The 25,610-nt window shown below is 46.8% G+C and overlaps 1 protein-coding gene and 1 pseudogene across 2 annotated transcripts in view; both read left to right on the top strand.

The window, feature by feature from the left end:
• The window catches only part of LOC117978296 (protein FAM153A-like), an 81,363-nt gene extending 60,548 nt beyond the window's left edge, over nucleotides 1-20,815 (top strand). The window contains exons 24-28 of one of the 2 annotated variants that reach the window (XM_055113069.3): nucleotides 1,527-3,089; nucleotides 3,205-3,361; nucleotides 4,237-4,370; nucleotides 5,107-5,198; nucleotides 5,751-20,815. The gene's annotated coding sequence lies outside the window, so the exon portion shown is untranslated. The remainder of the gene's footprint in view (nucleotides 1-1,526; nucleotides 3,090-3,204; nucleotides 3,362-4,236; nucleotides 4,371-5,106; nucleotides 5,199-5,750) is intronic. The other variant, XM_063604325.1, reaches the window with a different exon arrangement.
• Nucleotides 5,986-20,815, top strand: LOC129397854 (large ribosomal subunit protein eL19-like; annotated as a pseudogene).
• Nucleotides 20,816-25,610: the final 4,795 nt, after the last annotated feature.

A 25,610-nucleotide genomic window follows, 5' to 3' on the forward strand; every position in this document is an offset into this window, starting at 1 on the left:
CTTGGGAGGGTTTGAGGACATGATTTAGCGAGCCTCTGTTTTTTAAATATATTTTCCAATCTTGAAATAAGGTACACATATGAATGTGTGTGTGTGTGTGTGTACATATACACTGTTTTTCACTCTTTCAAATGTATGTCTTCTGTAACCCTTTTATGCTAGAATATACAAACATGAGAAATTTGTGTCTTACCAAAGCATAATTTTAAAAATTACAAAGCAAAGACAGGTCCGGTGGGGATGCTAGAAAGACCAGGTCTTATTAGGCAATAACAATGACGTGCTCCAGGAAGCTATGCATGTTCAACGTGCAGCTCTTCTCCAGGAAGCTATGCATATTCAACGTGCAGCTCTTCTCCAGGAAGCTATGCATGTTCAACGTGCAGCTCTTCTCCAGGAAGCTATGCATATTCAACGTGCAGCTCTTCTCCAGGAAGCTATGCATATTCAACGTGCAGCTCTGATCCAGGAAGCTATGCATGTTCAACGTGCAGCTCTTCTCCAGGAAGCTATGCATGTTCAACGTGCAGCTCTTCTCCAGGAAGCTATGCATGTTCAACGTGCAGCTCTTCTCCAGGAAGCTATGCATGTTCAACGTGCAGCTCTTCTCCAGGAAGCTATGCATGTTCAACGTGCAGCTCTTCTCCAGGAAGCTATGCATGTTCAACGTGCAGCTCTTCTCCAGGAAGCTATGCATGTTCAACGTGCAGCTCTTCTCCAGGAAGCTATGCATGTTCAACGTGCAGCTCTTCTCCAGGAAGCTATGCATGTTCAACGTGCAGCTCTTCTCCAGGAAGCTATGCATGTTCAACGTGCAGCTCTTCTCCAGGAAGCTATGCATGTTCAACGTGCAGCTCTTCTCCAGGAAGCTATGCATGTTCAACGTGCAGCTCTTCTCCAGGAAGCTATGCATGTTCAACGTGCAGCTCTTCTCCAGGAAGCTATGCATGTTCAACGTGCAGCTCTTCTCCAGGAAGCTATGCATGTTCAACGTGCAGCTCTTCTCCAGGAAGCTATGCATGTTCAACGTGCAGCTCTTCTCCAGGAAGCTATGCATATTCAACGTGCAGCTCTTCCGTCTGGATGGCACAGAGGATCTGGGTGGCAAGGCAGGGTCACCACCCCCACCCTGTGTCATGAGACCTCCTGCTCCTGTTAGGGCCCAGGGGCATGGGACTCTGCCTGTTGATCCTGGTATGCTTGAAATTCCCCCGTTTCTCTGTGTCTGTTTTACCCTCCGGGGAACCAGCCCCCTGAAGGTGCCCGTGTGAGCGCCCAGGTTCAGTTCTTCCTCCATGACACTCACAGACACTCTCTGTGGACAGATAACCCCTCAGCAGAGAGCAGCACACAGGGCTCAGTGCCTTGATATCTGAGTAGACCTGATTGTGGGGAGCTCAGGGGCCCCAGGTCACCTTCCAGGGCCCAAGGAGGTCTCTGAGACCTGCACACCGATCCCAGGGAGCCCCTCCTCCCTCTACCTCTGTGCCTCCCGAGTGACCCTTGCACCTCTGTCTGTGTTGCAGATTCCTCGAACACCAGGAAGGGCCCCGATGTGGGGATGTCAACATGGCTCAGACTTGATATGGATCGTGATCATTTCGGGAACTGTGTTACTCCAAAAACTTTTATAATCTTTGCTTAATTTGTTTTTAAATATTTTCCTGGCTGGGCGTGGTGGTTTATGCCTGTAATCCCAGCACTTTGGGAGGCCGAGGCGGGCGGATCACAAGGTCAGGAGATCGAGACCATCCTGGCTAACACGGTGAAACCCCGTCTCTACTAAAAATACAAAAAATTAGCCGAATGTGGTGGCAGGTGCCTGTGGTCCCAGCTACTCGGGAGGCTGAGGCAGGAGAATGGTGTGAACCTGGGAGGTGGAGCTTGCAGTGAGCCGAGATTACGCCACTGCATTGCAGCCTAGGTGACAGAGTGAGACTCCGTCTCAAAAAAAAAAAAAAAAAAAGCCAGTGCCAGCTTAGACCATGACTGAGAGCTTTGGTTTATCTTATCCTTGCTGAGCTGAGTGTTGCAACATTGAAACCTTCTGCAGTGTCCTCCCTCCCTCTCTCTCTCTTTCTCTCTCTCTCTCCTCCCTTTCTTCCTTTTACTTCTCTTAGGATAGGCTCGTCTGTACTTTTTTGATAGAGGTAACCATTTGCCACACCATTTTCTGAAGGGCCTGCTCTCTTCCCATTCATTTGTGATGGCACATTTATCCTACCTTAAGCTTTGATAATGTGTCAGGATCTTTCTGTCCTGTCCTCTCAAAGAGGTTAAATATTTTTTTATAATGACTTTTAATTGACTGAAGTTATAATAGTTGTCTCATGTCAAGTATAAAAACAGGCCAGGTGAGGTGGCTCACACCTGTAATCCCAGCACTTTGGTAGGCCAAGGTGGGTGGAACACTTGAGTCCAGGAGTTTGAGACCAGCCTGGACAACATGGGACAACCCCATTTCTACAAAAAAAAAAAAAAAAAAAAATACAAAAATTATCCAGGCGAGGTGGTGCACGTGTGTAGTCCCAGTTACTCGGGAGGCTGAGGTGGGAGGATGGCTTGAACCCGGGAGGTGAAGATTGCAGTGAGCTGAGATCACACCACTGCATTCAGTCTGGGCAATAGAACGAGACTCCATCTCAAAAAAAAATTCTATACTTTATTGACTCATTTATGTCTGATGGGTATTTTTGATTACAAATTGTTTAGTCACTACTTTAAGGCCTGCTTTACTTTTTATTTTATTTTATTGACTCATTTATGTCTTAGTCTTTTTTATTACAAATTATTGTTTAGTGACTACCTTAGAGCCTGTTTTATTTTTTCTTAATTTTATTGACTCATTTATATCTCAGCCCTTTTTATTACAAATTATTTATTGTTTAGTCACTGCCTTAGAGCCTGTTTTATTTTTTCTTAATTTTATTAAAGGATGATATTGATGATGAAATGTCTTACGATGATCATTTAGAGGTTTATTTTGAACAACTGGCAATTCCAGGAATGATGGAATAAAACATACGAAGTAGAAGGACTGGAACCTCCAGAAAAAGTACTTTAAGTTACCTACAGGTGACCGTAGTCGGGTATGTTACAGTCTTAATGGCTTTTCAGAAATTTGACAGAAAATCACTATTGATCTCACTGGATGTTTACATGAATTTTAAGCCTTTGGTTTTCTTTTAACTCTGTTTTTTACAGGTATGAATTGATAAGAAATGCCTGCACCTTCCCTCCTTCCTATCTTTCCCTTGCCTACAGAAAATATAAAAGGCAAAACAATGGACATCTACATATTCTTCATTCAGATCAACCAGTGGCTAGCATTTGCCACCTTTTGCAGTTTCTTTCTCTTTCCGTAAGTACTTTCTTCTCTGAATCATTTGAAAGTAAGTTGCAAAGAGCATGGTGTTTTACCCCAACACTTCAGCATTTATCTCTTGTGAATAATGACATGTTCTATGTAATTACAGTTCTACCATCTAACTATAATACAGTAATTTGATGTACAGCCCATATTCAGATTTACCTAATTGTCTCCAAAATGTTCTTTATTTTTGTTTTAGATCCACAGGTTAATCAAAGATTAACCTTGCCTTTGGTTGTCACATCTCTCTATTCTTTTACTTTGGAGTAGTTCTTTCAATACATGAAACATTTTGAAAAATCTGGGCTCTGTTTTGTAGAGTGACCCATAATCTAGATATATCTGGTTGCTTTTTTCTTCTGACTACAATAGATTGAGCATTTTGGCAAGAATACAGATTAAACAGTGTTCTCATGAGTGGATCCAGATTAAACAGGGAATAATGCCTAATTCAGATTAGGCAGTGTTGCGTACTTACCGCGTCACACCAGGAGATGTTTGCGTCTGTTTGTCCCACGATTGCTGATGCTATGTTTAATAATTTTGGTTGAGGTAGTGTCAACTGGACATCTCCTTGTGAAGGTAGCTTTTCCCTTTTGTTATTAGTCATCTGTGGGATGAGACATCAAAGCACTGTGAACATCTTACTCCCCGGCAACCTTCACGAGCTGGTTTCAGCATCATTGCTGAAGCCTCTTGGAAACATTCATTACACCCATGGTTCCAATGGTGATTTTTCTCATTCCTTTTACATTGATTATTTGCCTCCTTGAGTAAGGTAGATGTTGTCTGCTCCCCATGTTTCCCCTTCAAAATGTTTAATTTTAACTTAAATGATTAATACAGCTAAGTTAGTCTTTCAACAGGCAAATGAAAACAGTAGCCTAAAGTGTCAGTTTCAACCAGAAAATAACAGCTCTGATTTCTCATGGCTCACACTCTTCTGAAAGGACTCAGGAAGAGGCTGAGGAAGGCCGTGTTGTTTGTCTACCTGGGACTAGTAAGTATAGAAATAGAATTCCTTTGTTCTTAAATTCTACCTTTGACTTTACTTTTAAAATATAATTTCTTTGTTATGATTTAGCTCATGTCTGTAATCCTAGCATTTTGGGAGGCCAAAGAGGGAGAACTGATTGAGCCCAGGAGTTTGAGACCAGCCTAGGCATCATAGGGAGACTCTGCACACACACACACATACACACACGCTAACCGGGAATGGTGGCATGCGACTGTGGCCCCAGCTACCTGGGAGGCTGAGGTTGGAGGATCATTTGGACCCAGGAGGTGAAGACTGCAGTGAACCATGATTGCACCACTGCACTCCAGCCTGGGTGACAGAGCAAGACCCTGTTTCACAAAAGAAAAAGAAGAAGAGATCATCTATTAGTCTTCTTGATTTTTCTTAAAATGTGATATGTGATAGTTGATAAGCTTTATGCATATGTCAATCTGTGGCCATTTAATTTTGGGCTAAGGACGTGTTCTATTATAGCACAGTAATCATTTTACTAAATAGTGACTATCTGTCATTAAAAACAATATATTTAGTTTTAATACAGTTGAATACTTACAAATTTCTGGGGGAACTTGGTCAGGACATTTCAACTGAGAATTGTCAGGCACCTTCTCACTGATAGGCATGCTGCTCGGTGGTGCAGCTCATAAGCAGACAACCCCCTTCATGTAATTTAGCAGGAAAATGACAGAAATACTTGTATAACTATAAAGTAAAGCAGAATTCTGGTTATTGAATCACAGCACCTACTGAAAGAAGTTCTCAAGTTCTGATTGAGTTCTAAAATTTTTTGAAGATTGGAATTCTTCATATGTAAGTAAAAACAATTTCTGATGACCCATTTCTAGTCCATCTTCTAAAGAAGTATTTAATCTGGGCCATGTGCGGTGGCTCACGCCTGTAATCCCAGCACTTTGGGAGGCCAAGGCAGGCAGATCAGGAGGTCAGGAGATCAAGACCATCCTGGCTAACACGGTGAAACCCCGTTTCTATTAAAAATACAAAAAAGGCCGAGCGTGGTGGCGGGCGCCTGTAATCCCAGCACTTTGGGAGGCTGAGGCGGGCAGATCACGAGGTCAGGAGATCGAGACCACGGTGAAACCCCGTCTCTACTAAAAATACAAAAAATTAGCCAGGCGCGGTTGTGGGCTCCTGTAGTCCCAGGTACTCGGGAGGCTGAGGCAGGAGAATGGCGTGAACCCGGGAGGTGGAGCTTGCAGTAAGCTGAGGTCGCACCACTGCACTCCAGCCTGGGTGACACAGCGAGACTCTGTCTCAAAAAAAAAAAAAAGTCTCACTGCACCTTTGCAGTAATTATATGAAGGGGTCGCCTGCCCCTCCATACCTGTGGGTATATCTTGTCAGGTGGGATGAGAGACTGAGAAAAGAAATAAGACACAGAGACAAAGTACAGAGAAAGAACAGCGGGCCCAGGAGACGGGCACTCAGCGTACGGAGGACCTGCACCGGCACCGGCCTCTGAGTTCCCTCAGTTTATTGATTACCATTTTCAGTGTCTCAGCAAGAGGAATGCGGTAGGAGAGCAGGGTGTCAGCAAGAAAACATGTGAGCCTTTCCTTTCGCTGCTGCGGCCGCAGCCATGAGCATGCTCGGGCTTCGGAAGAGGCTCGCCTGTAGTGTCCTCCGCTGTGGCAAGAAGAAGGTCTGGTTGGACCCCAGTGAGACCAATGAAATCGCCAAGGCCAACTCCCGTCAGCAGATCCGGAAGCTCATCAAAGACGGGCTGATCATCCGCAAGCCTGTGACGGTCCATTCCCGGGCTGGATGCTGGAAAAACACCTTGGCCCGCCGGAAGGGCAGGCACACGGGCATAGGCGAGCAGAAGGGTACAGCCAATGCCCAAATGCCAGAGAAAGTCACACGGATGAGGAGAATGAGGATTCTGCGCCGGCTGCTCAGAAGAGACCGTGAATCTAAGAAGATCGATCGCCACGTGTATCAGCCTGTACCTGAAGGTGAAGGGGAATGTGTTCAAAGACAAGCGGATTCTCATGGAACAGCCACAAGCTGAAGGCAGACAAGGCCTGCAAGAAGCTCCTGGCTGACCAGGCTGAGGCCCGCAGGTCTAAGACCAAGGAAGCAGGCAAGCGCCGTGAAGAGCGCCTCCAGGCCAAGAAGGAGGAGATCACCAAGACTTTATCCAAGGAGGAAGAGACCAAGAAATAAAAGCTCCCCCTTTGTCTGTACATACTGGCCTCTGTGATTACATAGATCAGCCATGAAAATAAAACAAGCCTTAAAAAAAAAAAAAAAAAATGTGAGCAAAGGAATCTGTGTCACAAATAAGTTCAAGGGACGGTACTATGCCTGGATGTGCACGTAGGCCAGATTTATGTTCCTCTCCACCCAAACATCTCAGTGGAGTAAAGAATAATAAAGCAGCATTGCTGCCAACATGTCTCATCTCCCGCCACAGGGCGGTTTTTCTCCTATCTCAAAATTGAACAAATGTACAATCGGGTTTTATACCGAGACATTCAGTTCCCAGGGGCAGGCAGGAGACAGTGGCCTTCCTCTATCTCAACTGCAAGAGGCTTTCCTCTTTTACTAATCCTCCTCAGCACAGACCCTTCACAGATGTCGGGCTCGGGGACGGTCAGGTCTTTCCCATCCCATGAGGCCATATTTCAGACTATCACATGGGGAGAAACCTTGGACAATTCCCGGCTTTTCAGGGCAGAGATCCCTGTGGCTTTCCGCAGTGCATTGTGCCCCTGGTTTATTGAGACTGGAGAATGGCGATAACTCTTACCAAGCATACTGCTTGGAAACATGTTGTTAACAAGGCACATCCTGCATAGCCCTAGATCCCTTTAACCTTGATTCCATACAACACATGTTTCTGTGAGCTCAAGGTTGAGGCAAAGTTACAGATTAGCAGCATGACAGGGCAAAGCAATTGTTCAGGGTACGGGTCAACATGGAGTTTCTTATGTCTTCCCTTTCTACATAGACACAGTAACAGTCTGATCTCTCTTTCTTTTCCCTACAATTATAGTCCATTGTGTACATGAAAACAAGGCCTTCTGAAAACATGTATTATTGGTCAGAGGCAGCAGCAGTGAGAAGACAGTGTGTCGTATTGTCCAACACACACTTCCCACACAGCCCTGCCATGCTCACTCATGACTTTCTGACAAACTGCTTTGTTGCTAGGAAGCCCTTAATTTTCCTCTGTGCTCTCCAAGAGAAAGAGGGCGTCCCCATTGTTAACAGCTGGAGGAAAATGAAAAAGTAAGCTTTTCCTTCGCATTGGAAAACCTTTTTTTTTTTAACTTTTATGTTCAGGGGTGCGTGTACAGGTTTATCATACAGGTAAACTCGTGTCATGGGGGTTTGTTATACAGATTATTTCATCACCCAGGTACTGAGCCCAGCCCCCAATAGTTATTTCTTCTGCTCCTCTCGCTCCTCCCACCCTCCTCCCTCAAGTAGGCTCCAGTGTCTGTTGTTCCTTTCTTTGTGTCCACGTGTTCTCGTCATTTAGCTCCCACTTATATGTGAGAATGTGCAGTATTTGCTTTTCTGTTCCTGAGTTAGTTCACTTAGGATAGTGGTCTCCAGGTCTGTCCATGTTTCTGAATAAGATGTGATCTCCTTCTTTTTTATGGCTGCATAGTATTCCATGGAGCATATGAACTACGTTTTCTTGATCCAGTCAGTTATTATGGGCATTTAGGTTGATTCCCCGCTCCTGCAGAAGCCAGCCTTCTGTGTATCACCGCATGGCCCCATGACACAGGAAAATGCATGTCTCTGGGATGGGATGACTGTTTCTCATCCCACATGGTAAGGAGTTTCCAAAGTTCGCGAGCGTTTATTCAGCACCTGCTGTGAGCTATGCCGATGGTGCCACGGGACAGGTGGTGGGGGACACAGCCTGCAGTAACAGAGAACACCCTTCCCTCAAGAGCCTGCGTTCTCCTTGGGGGAGACAGAAAATGAGCCAAGTCCTGGAGCTGCCTGCATGGGGAGTGAGCGAGGAGGAATTGCAGTGAGGGGCAGGCAGCGGGGGAGAGCTTCACGCCCACCGCCCCGCTGGGTCCACACTCTTGTGCTGCCCTCCCTTGGAGGGTCGAGTTAGGGCCATGTCAACTTCCAGGGTAGTTCAGATCTAGTTGGGATTCTGGCTTGACAAGACCTTTTCCTGTTTCTCAAGGGGCCCTGGATTTTTCAACCGGGAAGGGAAGCTGTAAGAATCGCCTAGTCCAGGTGATTCAAAGTGTACTTTTGGAGTCTCTTCTGGGGCCATGAAGCGGGGCTGGGGGAAGCCAGGGGTTCTGGGGATTCTACCTTAACTCACCTGTTAACTGGTGAAAGACACCTTCTGACCAAAGATCACAAGATGAAAACCTGGAAAAGCCTCAAGAGAGTCTACATTACCTGGAAGGACTCTGAGGCCTAGAAAGAAAGAACTTGCAAACTGATGCCAGCTGACTTGCCCTCCAGGGCTCAGCCCGCTGCCGTGAGCTTTGTCTTGTGGCTTTTGTATCTCCAATGTCAAGTGGCCCAGGGAAAAAAGGCACCTGCTCTGTGGATGAGAGGTGTGGCCTGGTGATGTTGCCAGAGAGGGCATATCTGTTTCCTGGGGGTGGAATAAAATGAATTCTCCCAGGTCTTACACCTGCTATAAGATGTTTCTGGTCAATGGGTATTTGGAATACTGCCACGTTAGTTAGCGGGGAGGCATCTGGGATCTTTGATTCTGTGCCACAAAGCAGTTCCCTTTACTATGTCAGAACCCTCCTTACCTTTTGAGCTCACCTGGCCCTGCCACCTGGTATTCCATAACCTTCTCTCAAAGGCAACAGAAAGACCACAAGATACTGTAGACAATCCATTGGTGTGATTAAATATTTTGGAGATCTCTTGGCATTTGCTTCCTGGCAACTGTGGGGTAACGTTCTCTACACCAAATGTCTCAAACTCAACTGTCTACAAGAGCCAAGTAAGTGCCCTAATGAATGAAGTCGGCCAGGCAGGAACTGAGAATTATAGAAGGGAGGCGTCCACCATCACCCTTGCTTGGAATGCAGCCCTCCAAGACCTGGTCTTCCTTTTTTTTTTTTTTTTTTTTTTGAGATGGAATCTTGCCCTGTCGCCCGGGCTGGAGTGCAGTGGCGTGATCTTGGCTCACTGTAACCTCCGCCACCCGGGTTCAAGCAATTCTCCTGCCTCAGCCTCCCGAGTAGCTGGGATTATGGGTGCATGTCACCACTCCCGGCTAACTTTGTATCTTTAGTAGAGACAGGGTTTCATCATGTTGGCCAGGCTGGTCTTTAACTCCCGACCTCATGATCCGCCTGCCTTGGCCTCCCAAAGTGTTGGGATTAAAGGTGTGAACCACCACGCCTGGCCAGGAGAACATCTTGAACCTGAGAGGCAGAGGTTGCAGCGAGCCAAGATCGTGCCACTACACTCCAGCCTGGGCAGCAGAGCAAGACTCTGTCTCTAAATAACTAAATAAATAAACATATCAAAGAAGCAATCAAAAGTAGGAATAAGAAGAGACTATCAAATATGAGAAGCAACCAGGTAGATTTCCTTCATCCTCCTATTGGACTGCCAGCTGGGGCTTCCACTTTAGAATGTTAACCAAAATGCGCATGGACCTGTTGAACCTGCTTTTTTTTGGGACGGAGTCTTGCTCTGTTGCCCAGGCTGGAGTGCAATGGTGTGACCTTGGCTCACTGCAACCTCCGCCTCCCAGGTTCAAGCGATTCTCCTGCCTAAGCCTCCCAAGTAGCTGGGATTACAGGCGCCCGCCACCAGGCCCGGCTAATTTTTGTATTTTCAGTAGAGACAGGGTTTCACCATGTTGGCCAGCCTGGTCTTGAACTCCTGACCTTAGAACCTGCTTTATTTTTATCATTCTATTTGGATTTCCTTTTGAACGCTTCCTTAACTCCCTTACCATTTGCTAAAATTGGGTAGGTGCTTTATGGTGATGTCCCAACATAATTTTAAGTCTCTTATTGCTTGAACCCAGGACACGGAGGTTGCAGTGAGCCAAGATCATGCCACTACAGCCTGGATGACAGAGTAAAACTCCATCTCAAAAAAAAAAAAAAAAAAAAAGGTCTCTTAAAAGGATAAAGGACATGCTACCTGGTAGAAGTAAACTTAGAAATACTGTCCTCTAAATGCTCGTGTTGTTTAGAGAATTAAAATATTTGGCTTAGCAGCCTGGGTTTCTTAAAATGACTTCTAAAAATATTGCATTTACTAAATCTTCTTTCCTGGCCACTCATTGACTTAATTTCTGTCCTTATGTGCTGTGTCTAGGACATTTAGATATAGGAGGTAAATTCTAGCACATTTTGGGAACACTGTGAATAGAGGAGCTGATAAACACATGGAGTGAAACGGGCCAAGAATTGCTGTGAATATTAAAGATAAATAAAGGCCAGTAACAGGAAAAAGAAAGGGACACACAATTCATTGATCAGATTCATAGTTATAAAAAAATGCTCTCGCTTAAAGATTATCCCATTTCTGGGAAAATGGTTATTGCTGTCTCTCTGCTCTATTTTCTACATTATCATAGCGTAAAATGAATTTTTAGGGGATGTTTACAGTTCAATGCATCTTAACAAGTGTATAGATTCATGCAACCACCACCACAAACAGGACACAGCACAGTTCCATCACCCCAAAATCTCCCTCATGCTGCCCTCCACAGTCACCCCCCACCCACCCCCACCTCCTAGCAACCACTGATCTGTTCTCCATCACTACAGTTTTGTCTTTTCAAGAATGTCATATAAATGGAATCACACAGAGTTTATAACATTTTTATATTTGGCATCTTTCTCTCTTTCTTTTTTTTTTTTTTTTTTTGACAGAGTTTTCACTATTGTTGCCCAGGCTGGAGTGCAATGGCGTGATCTCAGTTCACAGCAACATCCGCCTCCCTGCTTCAAGTGATTCTGCTGCCTTAGACTCCCGAGTAGCTGGGATTACAGGCATGTGCCACCATGCCCAGCTAATTTTGTATTTTTAGTAGAGACAAGGTTTCTCCATGTTGGTCAGGCTGGTCTCAAACTCCCGACCTCAGATGATCTGCCTGCCTTGGCCTCCCAAAGTGCTGGGATTATAGGAATGAACCACTGCACCCAGCCTATCTTCCTTATCTTTCAGGGCAATGCCTGATGTCATACACAAGCCAGCTCCTTCAGCTCCTTCTTACTGTCTAGATTGCCATCCGTCTTTAGCATGATTACAGAGCATGTCTGATTGCAGTGGCAAGCGTTAGGACTCACTCAGAGCCTTGTGGCTTTTCTCTTTTTTTTTTGAGACAGAGTCTCGCTCTGTCAGCCAAGCTGGAGTGCAGTGGCGCAATCTCGGCTCACTGCAACCTCCATCTCCTGGGCTCAAGTGATTCTCCTGCCTCAGCCTCCCAAGTAGCTGGGATTACAGGCGTGTGCCACCACACCCGGCTAATTTTTGTATTTTTAGTAGACACGGGGACTCACCATGTTGGCCAGGCTGGTCTCAAACTCCTGACCTCAGGTAATCCTCCTGCCTCGGCCTCCCAAAGTGCTGGGATTACAGACATGAGCCACCGTGCCCGGCCACCTTGTGGCTTTTCTTCTCCATGTTGAGAAGCCGTGTACCGGCCTTGACAGTGAGACTGGTGGTGGCCTGGGGAAAAGTGGGCATGTGGATAATGTGTGGTTCAGTCTGAAGCTCCTCAGCTAATGTCCCAACTGCCTCAAGTGGTGATCAGGACAGCCTAAACTTTTAATATTTATTTATTTATTATTATTATTATTTGAGACAGGGTCTTGTTCTGTCGGCCAGGCTGGAGTGCAGTGGCACAATCTCAGCTCACTGCAACCTCTGCCTCCTAGGTTCAAGCGATTCTCCCACTTCAGCCTCCCAAGTAGCTGGGATTACAGGTGTCTGCCACCACCACACCCGGCTAATTTTTGCATTTTTGGTAGAGATGGAGTTTTGCCATGTTGGCCAGGCTGGTCTCAAACTCCTGACCTCAGGTGATTTACCCACCTTGGCCTCCCAAAGTGCTGGGATTACAGGTGGGAGCCACCGCGCCTGGCCTAAATATTTATTTATTTATAACACTTGTTTGAATTCTCTTTTTTGTACTTAACGCTGGCTCCATTGTGTGCAACACTGCCATCTGCCGTTAGGATTTGTGTCTGAGAACCTGGGCCCACAGTCTCGCTGCGGATGCAGAACTGGCAGAAAAGCCTACTGCACTTCCCCTGTGTGGTTAAACGACGGTGAACAAGTCCAAGGCGGAAAGAATAACCAAGTATATGCCTTAAGATGCTTTCTTGGAGGTCCCCAGGTGAAATACTAATCAGATCCTTCAGCATTTCCTCCTGTCCAAAAGGATCCTGCTGTATTCCTGTTTCTTTGTCATGAACCGATCACGGCTTTTCAAAGATGTATTATCTCATTTCGACAAAATATCTGAGAGCTGGCTGGGGCACGGTGTCTCATGCCTGTAATGCCATCTCTTTGGGAGGCCGTAGAGGGAGGATTGCTGGAGACCCAGAGTTCAAGACCGGCCTGGACAACAAAAGTGAGACCCCGTCTCTACAAAAAATATAAAAATTAGGAGGTCAAGGCAGGTGGATCACTTGAAGTCAAGAATTCAAGTTCAGCCTGGCCTACGTGGAGAAACCCTGTCTGTACTAAAAATACAAAAATTAGCTGGGCGTGGTGGTGCACGCCTGTAATTCCAGCTACTCGGGAGGCCGAGGCATGAGAATCACTTGAACCTGGGAGGTGGAGGTTGCAGTGAGCCTTGGTTATGCCACTGCACTCCAACCTGGGTGACAGAGGTCCTGTTAAGAAAGAAGAAACAAGAAAGAGAGAGAGAGAGAAAGAAAGAGAAAGGAAGGAAAGAGACGGAGAGAGATAAAAGAAGGAACAGACAAAAGAAGTCGAAGGAAGGAAGACACAGATAAGAGCAGCAAAATAAGAGAAGAAAAAGAAGCAGTAGAGAATCAAAAGAGCCAAAAATGGTTTCTTTGAAAAGACTAATAAAATCGACACATTTGTTAGCAACACTAATCAAAGGAGGAAGAAAGAGAAGGCAATGTAAAGCTAAGATGAAAAGGGAGTACATTTCTGATTTGAACATGGCAAATTAAAGACAGGATTTCCCTCTTTTCTTTATAGGAAACAATCATAACAAGAATAAGAAGCAAGCCGGGTGCGGTGGCTCATGCCTGTAATTCCAGCACTTTGGGAGGCCGAGCTGGGAGGATCACTTGAGCCCAGGAGTTTGAGACCAACCTGGGTAACATAATGAGACCTTACAAAAAAAAATTAAATTAAATTTCAAAAACATAATTAGATACCAGTGTATCCCCAGCAGATTGACACAAATTAAAAGTCAACAGTATCCTGTGTTGGTGAAGACATACAGCAACTGGAAGTCTCCTGTGCATGTTAGCCACGTTTATACCCTTCATCTCAGCAGTTTCACTCTTAACCATATATGCTAGAGAAACTCTTACTCATGTGCTCCACGGACAGGTAGGAGGGCCCAAGGTAACCTTGTTTGTAATTAAGAAAAAATAAAAACAGGAAACAAGCCAAGTGTCCAATGGGATAATGGATTAGTAAATTGTGATACCCAGTGAAACTGCATATGTGCGCACATCAACATGAATGAACCCTCCAAACATAACGTTGAGGGAAAAAACAAGCAAATCACAGAATACAAAAAATATATAATACCTTTGTATAAAGGTCAAAAACAAGCAAAACTAACCAAAATATTCTTCAACAATATGTGCATGCGTAAATGTGGTAAACATGAAGAAAAGCAAGGAAGCGATAAAAGCCCAGAGCAGATTACTAGGGGGATAAGGAGGGAGAGGATGCATTTGGGAGGGGCTAACAGTGGCTTCAAAGATATCCTTAGCATTCTATTTCTTCTTCTTTTTTTTTTTTTTTTTTTTTTTTACCAGAGAAGCTGTTGCTCCATTGCCCAGGTTGTGATCATAGCTCATTGCAGCCTTGACCTCCTGGGCTCAAGCAACCCTCCCACCTCAGCCTCCTGAGTAGCTGGGACCACAGGCATGCACCAACATACCCAGCTAATTTTTTTTTGTTTTTTTGAAAATTCCAGGCTGGAGTGCAGCGGCACGATCTCGGCTCACTGCAACCTCCGCCTCCCGGGTTCACGCCATTCTCCTGCCTCAGCCTCCCGAGTAGCTAGGACTACAGACGCCCACCACCACACCCGGCTAATTTTATTTTTGTATTTTTAGTAGAGATGGGGTTTCACCATGTTAGCCAGGGTGGTCTCAATCTTCTAACCTCGTGATCCACCCACCTCAGCCTCCCAAAGTGCTGGGATTACAGGTGTGAGCCACCACGCCTGGCCTAATTTTTAAATTTTTTGTAGAGACAGGATCTCACTATGTTGCCCAGGCTGGTCTCATATCCCTGGGCTCGAGCGATTCTCCTGCCTGGCCTCCCAAAGTGCTGGGATTCCAGGAGTGAGCCACTGTGCCCGGCCAGCATTCTATTTCTTAAGCAGCCTGTTGGGTGCTTAAGGGCTCATTTCATTATTTTTCACACCTTATATATGCATGTATAAATATATATGCTTCTTACAGATGGAAAATAAAAACTCATGAGAAAAAAATCTAATCTAAACCAAAAGAGGACTGTGTGTATCTGCAGCAGTTATGAAAAATAAAAATGCTTTCTCGTTGATGCTCCAGGAGAGCTGGGGAGCACACGAGTCGTCAGTGCTTGTCGTCTGCACATCATCATACGTAGCCCCCTTTGGATCTCAGAAGTTCCCCAGATGGGACCCACCAGCAAGAGGGCCCTGTGTTGTTGGAGGTGGCAGCTACCTCTGTGGCTTGTCCCAGGGTCACCAGAAATTCTGGAGAGAAATAGATGTGGTCCACGAGATGAAATAAGTGAAACCTTCACTTCTGCTTATTTGGAAAGCCTCCCTCAGACTTAGCTTCTTCGTCTGAAAAATGGGCGTAATTACTACCTGATGGGGTTCTTGTGAGAATCACATGAGCTAATCTATGCTCAGGATGCAAAGCATGGAACGCCTCTTGCCTTCTGAAATTACGTGAGAAGAGCTCCACACCATTCCTTCATCCCGAGACTCTCCCAGCCTTGCACAGTCCAGAGAAGGTCACTGCAGATTAAAATAGACCTAAAAGACACATCTACCAAATGCGGCGTGTGGACCTTAGGTGGATTCTGACTGAAACCCACCAATCCCGCTTGATCCGTGGTTCCACTTTCCACCATTGCAGTTGTCTGTGGTACAATTCAATAAGATAGTCTTAGGGAGAGAGACCACATTCACATAACTTTTATTACAGTGTATTATCAATTATTGTTGTTAAACTCTTACTGTGCCTCATTTATAATTACACTTTATTATAGGTGTGTATGTATAGGAAAAAATATCGTATACAAGGGCTCGGCATTATCTGTGGTTTCACGGCATCCACAGGATCTTGGACGTACACCCCGCAGATGGGGGGGACAGCTATATAAAAATGTATTCTTGAGAAAATCAGGAAAAGGCAAATAAGGATTGGGCATTAAAAAATGCCAAAGTGGCTGGGCGCAGTGGCTCAAGCCTGTAATCCCAGCACTTTGGGAGGCCTAGGCAGGTGGATCACCTGAGGTCAGGAGTTTGAAACCAGCCAGGCCAACATGGGGAAATCCCATCTCTACTGAAAATGCAAAAATTAGCCGGGCATGGTTGCGAGTGCCTGTAATCCTAGCTACTAGGGAGGCTGAGGCAGGAGAATCACTTGAGCCCAGGAGACGGAGGTTGCAGTGAGCCGAGATCATGCCACTGCACTCCAGCTTGGCCGACAGAGCGAGACTCTGTCTCAAAAAAAAAAAAGATGCCAAAGATGCCAAAGTGTGATAGTGCAATTGGGTTTTTAAAAAATTCTTATCCTCCTGGTGACATGCACCTGTAGTCCCAGCTGAGGTGGAAAGACTGCTTGAGGCCAGGAGTTCAAGACCAGCCTGGGCAACATAGCAAGACCATATATACACACAAAAAATTAGCCAGGCATGCTGGTGTGTGCCTGTAGTCTTAGCTACTTGGGAGGCTGAATCAGGGAGATCACTTGAGCCCAGGAGTTTGAGGCTGCAGTGAGCCAAGATCACACTACCACACTCCAGCCTAGGCAACAGAGTGAGACCTCATCTCTTAAGAAGAAAATTTTAGCCTTTAGAGATACAGCCTAAAGTATTTATGGGTAAAATACTATAATGTCTGAGGTTTGCTTTTAAATAATCTGATCGTGTGAGTGGATGTGAGTGCATAAAGATGAAAAAAGAGGCCAGGCGCAGTGACTCATATCTGTAATGCCAGCACTTTGGGAGGCTAAGGCGGGCAGATTGCTTGAGCCCAGAAGTTCGAGACCAGCCTGAGCAACATAGTGAGACCTCGTCTCTACAACTAAAAAAAGAACTTAAAAAAAAGGTGAAACAGGCCGGGTGCGGTGGCTCACGCCTGTAATCCCAGCACTGTGGGAGGCCAAGGTGGGTGGATCGCTTGAGGTCAGCAATTCGAGACCAGCCTGGTCAACATGGTGAAACCCCATCTCTACTAAAAATGCAAAAAGCTGGGCGTGGTGGCGGGTGCCTGTAATCCCAGCTACTCCAGAGGCTGAGGCATGGGAATCGCTTGAACCAGGTAGGCGGAGGTTGCAGTGAGCTGAGATCATGCCACTGCACTCCAGCTTGGGCGACAGAGCGAGACTCCGTCTCAAAAAAAAAAAAAAAAAGTGAAACAAGTGGTCCTGAGATGCTCACTGTAGGTAGCTGATAGCTGCCTGATAGGTACAAGAGAGTTTATTGCTCTCTTCGTTCTTCTTTGATGTATGTGTGAAATGTTTTGTGGAAAGAGGGAAGGAGGATGGGAGAGAAGCAGGGAGGAAGGAAAGCACTCTGAACATTTCCTGTTGTGTAGGTAAGAACTCCAGCGCATCTCAGACCACCAGAGCTCGGGCCACCAAGCTCTGCTACTGAGGGCTGCCCTCCTGCTTGCAGTGACACCACTAGCAGCGTAAGCTTCCAGAAGAGGATGGTTCCACACACAGTGCCAGCTTCACCAGTCCTTCTGGGCACAAACACACCCAAGGGATTCCTGCATTGAGAATGCAGGGTCTGAGTGGGCTCCAGCATCTCTCCCTGTGGATTCCATGGCCCTTGTCCTCTCCAGGCCCAGGAAGTCCAGCACAAGACGTAGGGCCCCCTTCCTTTTTCAACCTCCTGAAATACCAGAGCAGCTCCCCTTCAAATCATCCCACCCCTTCAGAAGGGGCTCAGATCTGGGAGGAAAAGGGCTCCCAGTGTGGGGCACTGTCACCCTCCACAGGCCACAGAGGACCCTCCTGGGATGGGGAAAGAGATGGGTGGGCTGGGTGGGGAGACTGTTTTCTGGTCACACCTGTTGCTCCCCATTCTACCTCCCCCCACTTGAATACAGACAAGGAGACCTCTTGCTAGAAAAGTGACATCATGGCAGGGCATGGTGGGTCACACTTGTAATCCCAGCACTTTGGGGGGCCAAGGCGGGCAGATCACTTGAGGTCAGGAGTTCAAGACCAGCCTAGCCAACATGGCGAAACCCCATCTCCACTAAAAATACAAAAATTAGACTGGCGTGGTGGCGTGCACCTGTAATCCCAGCTAGTCAGGAGGCTGAGGACAAGAATCGCTTGAACCCGGGAGGCGGAGGTTGCAGTGAGCTGAGATTGTGCCACTGCACTCCAGCTTGGCTGACAGAGTGAGACTCTGTTTCAAAAAAAAAAAAAAAAAGTGACTGTAAAAGTTACATGCCCATAAATCTCCATGCTACAAGCCAGGGAAACAGCAAGAGGCCATGTGCAGATGGGAGTGGCCCCTTCCCACTCCCAAGATCAAGAGCTCCTTATGCATCCACCAGCTTGTAGTCACTTGCTTCTTCTCACAGACATTCCTGAGAGGAGATTTCCCACCAGCCTGACATACTGTCGGGGAGAAAGTCACTTCCCAACCTTGCTTTAGGCCAGTGTTTACTGAGAGACAGGCATGTGCCTCAGAAGTGAGAAAACTTCCTCCCAAAGCATGTTAGTATATAAGTATCTTCCAGCCAATTTCTTTCCTTTGAAAAAACCTTACTGGCCAAAATTTTTCAAAATAAAAAAATTGGGGAGAGGAAGATTCTAAGACAGTGGAGTAGCAAGTTCCAGAAATCTGTCTCTTCACCTAGACAACAATTGCGCCGGCAGAATCTGTCTGATGTGACTATTTTGGCACTCTGGAGTCTATTGATGGCTTCCAACTGTGGCTAATTTGGGTCAATTTCAGCTCTCAGCAGGCAGCAGCCACCCATCTCCCATCCCATGCCCCTGGCAGGCAGCTGTGCACATGTTCCTGGAGCAGCTTGCAGACAGCTGGTGGGTGGGAGCCGGGTGAACAAAAAGGACCCTGTCCTCCAAATACGGGAGGTCTGTGCTCTGCTCACTGATTGCTGCTTCTGATCACTGAGGTGCAAAGAGGTGGTGGTTATTGTGGTTGCACCTGCCCCCTATGTTGCAAGCCCTTCCCCCTCTGACTGAAGTGACTTCCAGAGGATTTAAGGACTGTGGGCCTGCCCCCACCTGGTTCACATTTCTCTTTCTCCCCTCTTGGGAGGCAGACATTGAAGACTAGAACATTCAAAAGCAACTGCATATATGGGGGAAATTAGAGAGTCACCATGTGTGCCCCAGGGAAGGCGCACGTTCAGAGAAGACTTGAGAAAACCTTAAGTTTATAGCTCTGGCTGATCATTGGCACAGAGACAGACTACAAAGATTAATTTGAAAAAAAAAAAGTCTGGCCGGGTGTGGTGGCTCACGCCCGTAATCCAAGCACTTTAGGAGGCCAAGATGGGTCGATCACCTGAGGTCAGGAGTTTGAGACCAGCCTAGCCAATATGGTGAAACCCTGTCTTCTACTAAAAGTACAAAACTTGGCTGTGCATGGTGGTTCACGCCTGTAATCCCAGCACTTTGGGAGGCTGAGGCTGGTGGATCGCCTGAGGCCAGGAGTTCAAGACCAGCCTGGATAACGTGGCGAAACCCCGTCTCTACTAAAATTTAAAAAATTAGCTGGGCATGGTAGCACGTGCCTGTAATCCCAGCTACTTGGGAAGCTGAGACAGGAAAATTGCTTGAACCCAGGAGGCAGAGGTTGCAGTGAGCTGAGATCACGCCACTGCACTCTAGCCTGAGCGACAGAGGAAGACTCCATCTCCAAAAAAAAAAAAAAAAATTATCCAGGCATGGTGGTGAACACCTATAGTCCCAGCTACTCTGAGAGATGAGGCACAAGAATTGCTTGAACCTGGGAGGTGGAGCTTACAGTGAGCCAAGATCCAGCCACTGAACTCCAGCCTGGGTGACAGAGTGAGACTCTGTCTCCAAAAAAAAAAAAAGAAAGAAAGAAAACAGATTGAAGAGGCCAGGCACAGTGGCTCACGCCTGTAATCCCAACACTTTGGGAGGCTGAGGCGGGTGGATCACTTGAGGTCAGGAGTTCAAGACCAGCCTGGCCAACATGGTGAAACCCAGTCTCTACTAAAAACACACAAAAAATTATCCAGGTGTGGTGGTGTGTGCCTGTAGTCACAGTTACTCGGGAGGCTGAGGCAGGAGATGGAGGTTGCAGTGAGCTGAGATCGTGCCACTACACTCCAGCCTGTGTGACAGAGGGAGACTCCCTCTCAAAAAAAAAAAAAAAATTTGAAGAAAACTGAACAGAGTCTATAGGATCTGCGAGACACCATCAAGCAGACCAGCATACACATCGTGGGGGCCCCAGAAGTGCATACGTGTCTTGTAAGTAGTGTTTTCCCAGCATGACTTGGAGGAAACCCTGCCTTTCTGGCTTAGGCTCGGCCACAGCCATCTATGTGAGACCAACCCAGAAACACTGGCGCCTTGGGGAGACAGTGAGCCTGGTGGAGGGACACTCCGGTTGGGAACTGGACAGCCCCAGTTCTGCAAATAACTGCATGTGCTTGTGAGACCGACTCACCCCACCAATCCGCTCTTCCTCATCTCTGAAAGAGGCGGAACACCAGCACCCCCCTCTGGCAGTGTGAAGGTTTCAGTAGGGGACACATCGTGGAGGGTGGCTGGGATTTGCTCACACCACTGCTTAGATGAGCAGAGAAGATGTGTCCAAGTGAATCTTCTTCCCAAGGCATGGGTGCTTGCGGGGGTGGGGGGTGCCAAGACTTCAACTTAGCATCTCAGTCTCTTCTGAGTTTCTTTTAAAGTCCAACTTTGAACCTAGAGATGTGTAAACAGAATCTTGTGAAAGACGATGCCTTTCAGATGAATGTTCTATCATTTGGATGGAAATGATATTGAATCCCCTCCTTGTGCAAATGAGCCCTGTGTATGTATGTGTATGTGTATGTATGTATGCGTGTGGGGGTGGGGGGGTACTTAGGTGACATGTGCAAGGACAGAAGGCCCAGGGATGCCCTGAGGTTCATGCCATCCTCCACAGTGGAGGGTCTGGTTTGGTCTGGCCTTGGACAAGTGACTGCCATGGGGTGAACGGTCCCATTTGGTCTGTGGGCCACTGCTGGAGTCTCTGGTTCCAGCCATTTGCCTGTGATCATGGAGGCCACACATCTTGGAGCCCATGTGTCCTCACCCCAGGCCTCCACTGGCCCCTCAGCACTCCATGTCCTCCCATGGGGCCTGTAGGAACTTCTGCAGGCCTCAGCCAGGCCATGGGCTGCTGGGAGCCCTGCCTCGGGCTCATCTCTCTGCTGCTTCCTTCTGCCCTACCTACTGTCATTCCTGCACCCTGCTGTGAAAGTCTTCTCCACATGCACCTGCAGACCCTGGGGGCCCTGGGGTTCCCTGAATCTATCTGGATCTGTCAGGCATTCCCCCATTGTAGTTTCAACTTGCAGATGAAGCCAACAGTACATGCACCCTGGCCCTCGCTGCTCTCTTTGCCCCTCTTCTTCTTCCCTCATTTTGTGGGCAGGAGAAAGGGGCCTCCTGGACCACATCCCCCTCTTCCCAGGAGACTTGGTGGGATTTCTCTACACCATGGAAAAAAGCTTTATGATTTGCTCCAGTGGTCTTTAAACGTAGTGCTCACTGTGGTAGCTCACGGAGGCTGCTCATCACCTATTCCCCCCTCACCTTGCAGTGCCATGGGAGAGGATTACTCCCTGCCCTCTTGTGCTTGGGTGGGCCACATAGCAGGAGCAAGAGCAAAACCTGCCTCACAACTCAGAGCCACCACCAACCTGCTATAGAAGGGAAGTGTGACCAAGAAATAGATCTCTGTTTCTACACCCACTAAGACTTCGAGATATGTTTGTAATTGCAGCATATCCTGGATGATCCTGACTGATGTAGCTCCTGAAAGAAGTTATTAAAAAACTATGTGTATTCTCTGGCTGGGCCCGGTGGCTCACACCTGTAATCCCAGCATTTCGGGAGGCTAAGCTGGTTGGATCACTTGAGGTCAGGAGTTCAAGATCAGCCTGGCCAACATGGTGAAACCCCATCTCTACTAAAAATACAAAAATTAGCTGGTGCCTGTAATCTCAGCTACTTGGGAGGCTGAGGCACAAAAATTGCGTGAACCCGGGAGGCAGAGGTTGCAGTGAGCCTAGATCGCACCACTGTACTCCAGCCTGGGCAACAGAGTGAGACTCCATCTTAAAAAAAATGAATTTAAAAACTTTTTAAAACTATGTGTATTCTCTTGCATATTTTTAAGATGATATATGAAATTTTCACTATACATTTAAATTGTTGCAAGAGATGTAATTTCCCAACTATTGTAATGATTGACATTTAAAATAAAAACTATTTCATTCATCTTTTAAATGGACCCAATGAAATCTAAGTATTGAAGCATTTTCTTACTACCACCAGATTTTTTTTTTTTTGAGACAGAGTCTTTGTTGGCCAGGCTGGTGTGCAGTGGTGAGATCTTGGCTCACTGCAACCTCTGCCTCCCAGGCTCAAGCAATTCTCCTGCCTCAGCCTCCCGAGTAGCTGGGATTACAGGTGCCCATCAACATGCCTGGCTAATTTTTGTATTTTTAGTAGAGATAGGGTTTCACCATGTTGGCCAGACTGGTCTTGAACTCCTGACTTCAGATGATCCACCCTACTCGGCCTCTCAAAGTGCTGGGATTACAGGTGTGAGCCACCATGCCTGGCCTCTTTTTATAACAGAAATAGAAAAGAAAATATTAAATATTTTATATCCAGGGCGACTTCCCACCACCCCTTTTGTCTAGAAATGCATTCCTCTTGAGGGTATCCCCTAGGAGCAAAGCAAAGAAGGCTGTGGCTTATGTGTGTAATCCCACACTTTGGGAGGCCAAGGCGGGAGGATCACTGGAGCCCAGGAGTTTAAGCACCAGTCTGGGCAACATAACAAGACCTCCTCTCTACAAAAAAAATAAAAAAATAAAACTCGGGTGTGGTGGCAAGTGCCTATAGTCCCAGCTACTCAAGAGGTTGAGGTGAGGGGATACTTTGAGCCCGGGAGTTCGAGGTTACAACAAGCTATGATTACACCACTGCACTCCAGTCCAGGTGACCCTATCTCAAAAAATAAATATATAAAAATTTTAATTGTTTTTAATTTAAAGAAAATATTAAACATGTTAAAGATGAAATAAAAGGAAAAAATATATATTCCATTATATGATTTGACAAAAGAGTTTGGCTCCATTCTTGAATAACACACAGCATCTGAAATAAATCTCACAAAAATATCATCTGTGAGTTCCAGCCAACATGTCTGAAAACGCTGGTATATTCCCAGAGAACAGGCCGGCTCCACGCAAGACTCAGCACCACCACCCTCTGCTGCTCCCGATGCTCTGAGGCTTGTCCTGCTAAGGACGCATCCTAAGATGAGTGCTGAGAACAGGGACAGAAGCGCTTCCAAAGGGGTCGGTATTTTCTATCTGTGCTCTCTTGGCTTTGCTCTTAGGGGATTCCCTCCAGAAAGATGCATTTCTAGACAAAAGGGGAGGTGGGAAATGCAAAGCAGTGAACTAAATTTAAATTGCCATCTTAGCCGGGCATGGTGATTCACGGCTGTAGTCCCAGCTACTTGGTAGGCCGAGGCAGGAGAATCGCTTGAGCCTAGGAGTTCAAGACCAGCCTGGGCAACATAGCAAGGTCCTGTCTCTCTACAAAAATAAGCATAAAAATTAAAAAATTAGCCGGGCATGGTGGCGCATGCCTGGAGTCCCAGTTACTAGGGAGGCTAAAGTGGGACGATTGCTTGAGCCCGGGAGTCCGAGGCTGCAGTGAGCCATGATTGCTGTTGTGCTGTATTCAGCCTGGGCAAGAGAGTGAGACCCTGTCTCAAAAAAAAAAAAAAAAAAAAAATTTGCATTGAATTCCCTAACCTCATTCCCACGCCCCTACCTTCAGAACTTCATCAAAGAGGGACAACCCCACACAGTGACATCTGGGGCAGGCATCATGGAGAAGAGAGACTGTCACCTCAGATGCTCTTCCAGCCTGGCCAACTTTAGGCAAGAAGACATATGGAAGTTGAGTCCTGGAAACTGATTCCCTAAAGCTCTGCCTGTCGCTGGAATGTAAACATACCATCCAGTATCACTGCAATAGTTTCTGGCACTACCCAAATTTTCAAGATACATCAGCTAAGAATCATAGATAAATCTTTTACAAAAATGTTTTAGGCCAGGCACAGTGGCTTTCACCCATAATCCCAACACTTTGGGAGGCTGAGGCGGGCGGATCACCTGAGGTCAGGAGTTCGAAACCAGCCTGGCCAACATGGTGAAACCCCGTCTCTACTCAAAATACAAAAATTAGCCAGGTGTTAAATTAGCTGGGCATGGTGGTGCATGCCTGTAGTTCCAGCTACTTGGGAGACTGAGGCATGAGAATCGCTTGAATCTGGAAGGCAGAGGTTGCAGTGAGCCGAGATCACACCACTGCACTCCAACCTCTGTGACAGAGTGAGACCCTGCCTCAAAAAAAATTTTTTTTTAATTCCATATACTAGTGATATGGAAGGGAAGTGCTGGGAAGGGAAGAGTGTGGTCCCTTTAAATGATACAGAAGAGGGGAAAGGAAGTGCTGGGTAGAGGAGGGCATGGTCCCTGGCTAGGGTTCCACCCCCAGCCTGTGCCCACGGACCTAGGTAAGGACAGGCATTTTTGTTTTCCTGCCCAAATGTTGCATTTCCCAAGACCACCCTGGCCTGCCACACCCCTATCTTGTGCCTGGAAAAACCCACAAGACTGTAGCCAGAAGACACACAGGAGGCTGGATGTGGAGAGGAACACACCGACAGGCATGCTGGCAGGCCATCGACTGGTAGAATGACATAGAGTTTGGCTGGGGCAGTTGGAGGAGATCTCAGGCCACCGAGTGGCCCGACTCCAGGAGAAAACCATCTCCCTTCTGGCTCCCCCATCTGAGAGCTACTTCTACTCAATAAAACCTTGCACTCATTCACCAAGACCATGTGTGATTCGATTCTTCCGCTACACCAAAGCAAGGACCACAGGACACAGAAAGCCCTTTGTTCTTCTGATAAGGCAGGGCTCTAATTGAGCTGTGACTAATACAAACCATCTATGGACGGCTAAACTGAAAGAGCACATGGTACACACGCCCACTGGGGCTTCAGGAGCTGTGAACATTCACCCCTAGACGGTGCTGTGGGGTCGGAGCTCCACAGCCTGCCCATCTGTATGCCCCCGTAGAGGTTTGTGCAGAGGCGGCACTGAAGAAGCGAGCCACAACCCACCATGCTGCGTTTCACTAGTCAATAAAGTAGCAAAACCTATTTTTCTTCCCTCCTAGAAAGACTTTGTGCACTCAGAAACCTGTGTACCCCCAGTTTGACGACCTCCAAGCTTGTCTACCTGACCCAGGAGCTAAAGACATTGAGGAAATCCTTTTCCATTTCAACCTTGTTGGCTCTCAGCGCTCATCTGAAGTAGAAGTTTTGCATTCCAGCAATAGCACCAAGGCAAAAGTTGTATTTGGTCGGAGGCTACATATAAGGAACTGCAGCAGAAAAAAAGAATCACAATGATAGAACTTAAAGCTCTTGTCCCCATTCTGCCTGTAAAGCACAGTGAGAAGCAAGTGATGAGCACCAAGACCAGGGCTGTCAGAATAGCCGTGCTTCAGAAGCATGAGC

Source organism: Pan paniscus, chromosome 4 (genome assembly GCF_029289425.2).
Source record: "Pan paniscus chromosome 4, NHGRI_mPanPan1-v2.0_pri, whole genome shotgun sequence".
NCBI classification, from domain to species: Eukaryota; Metazoa; Chordata; class Mammalia; order Primates; family Hominidae; genus Pan; species Pan paniscus.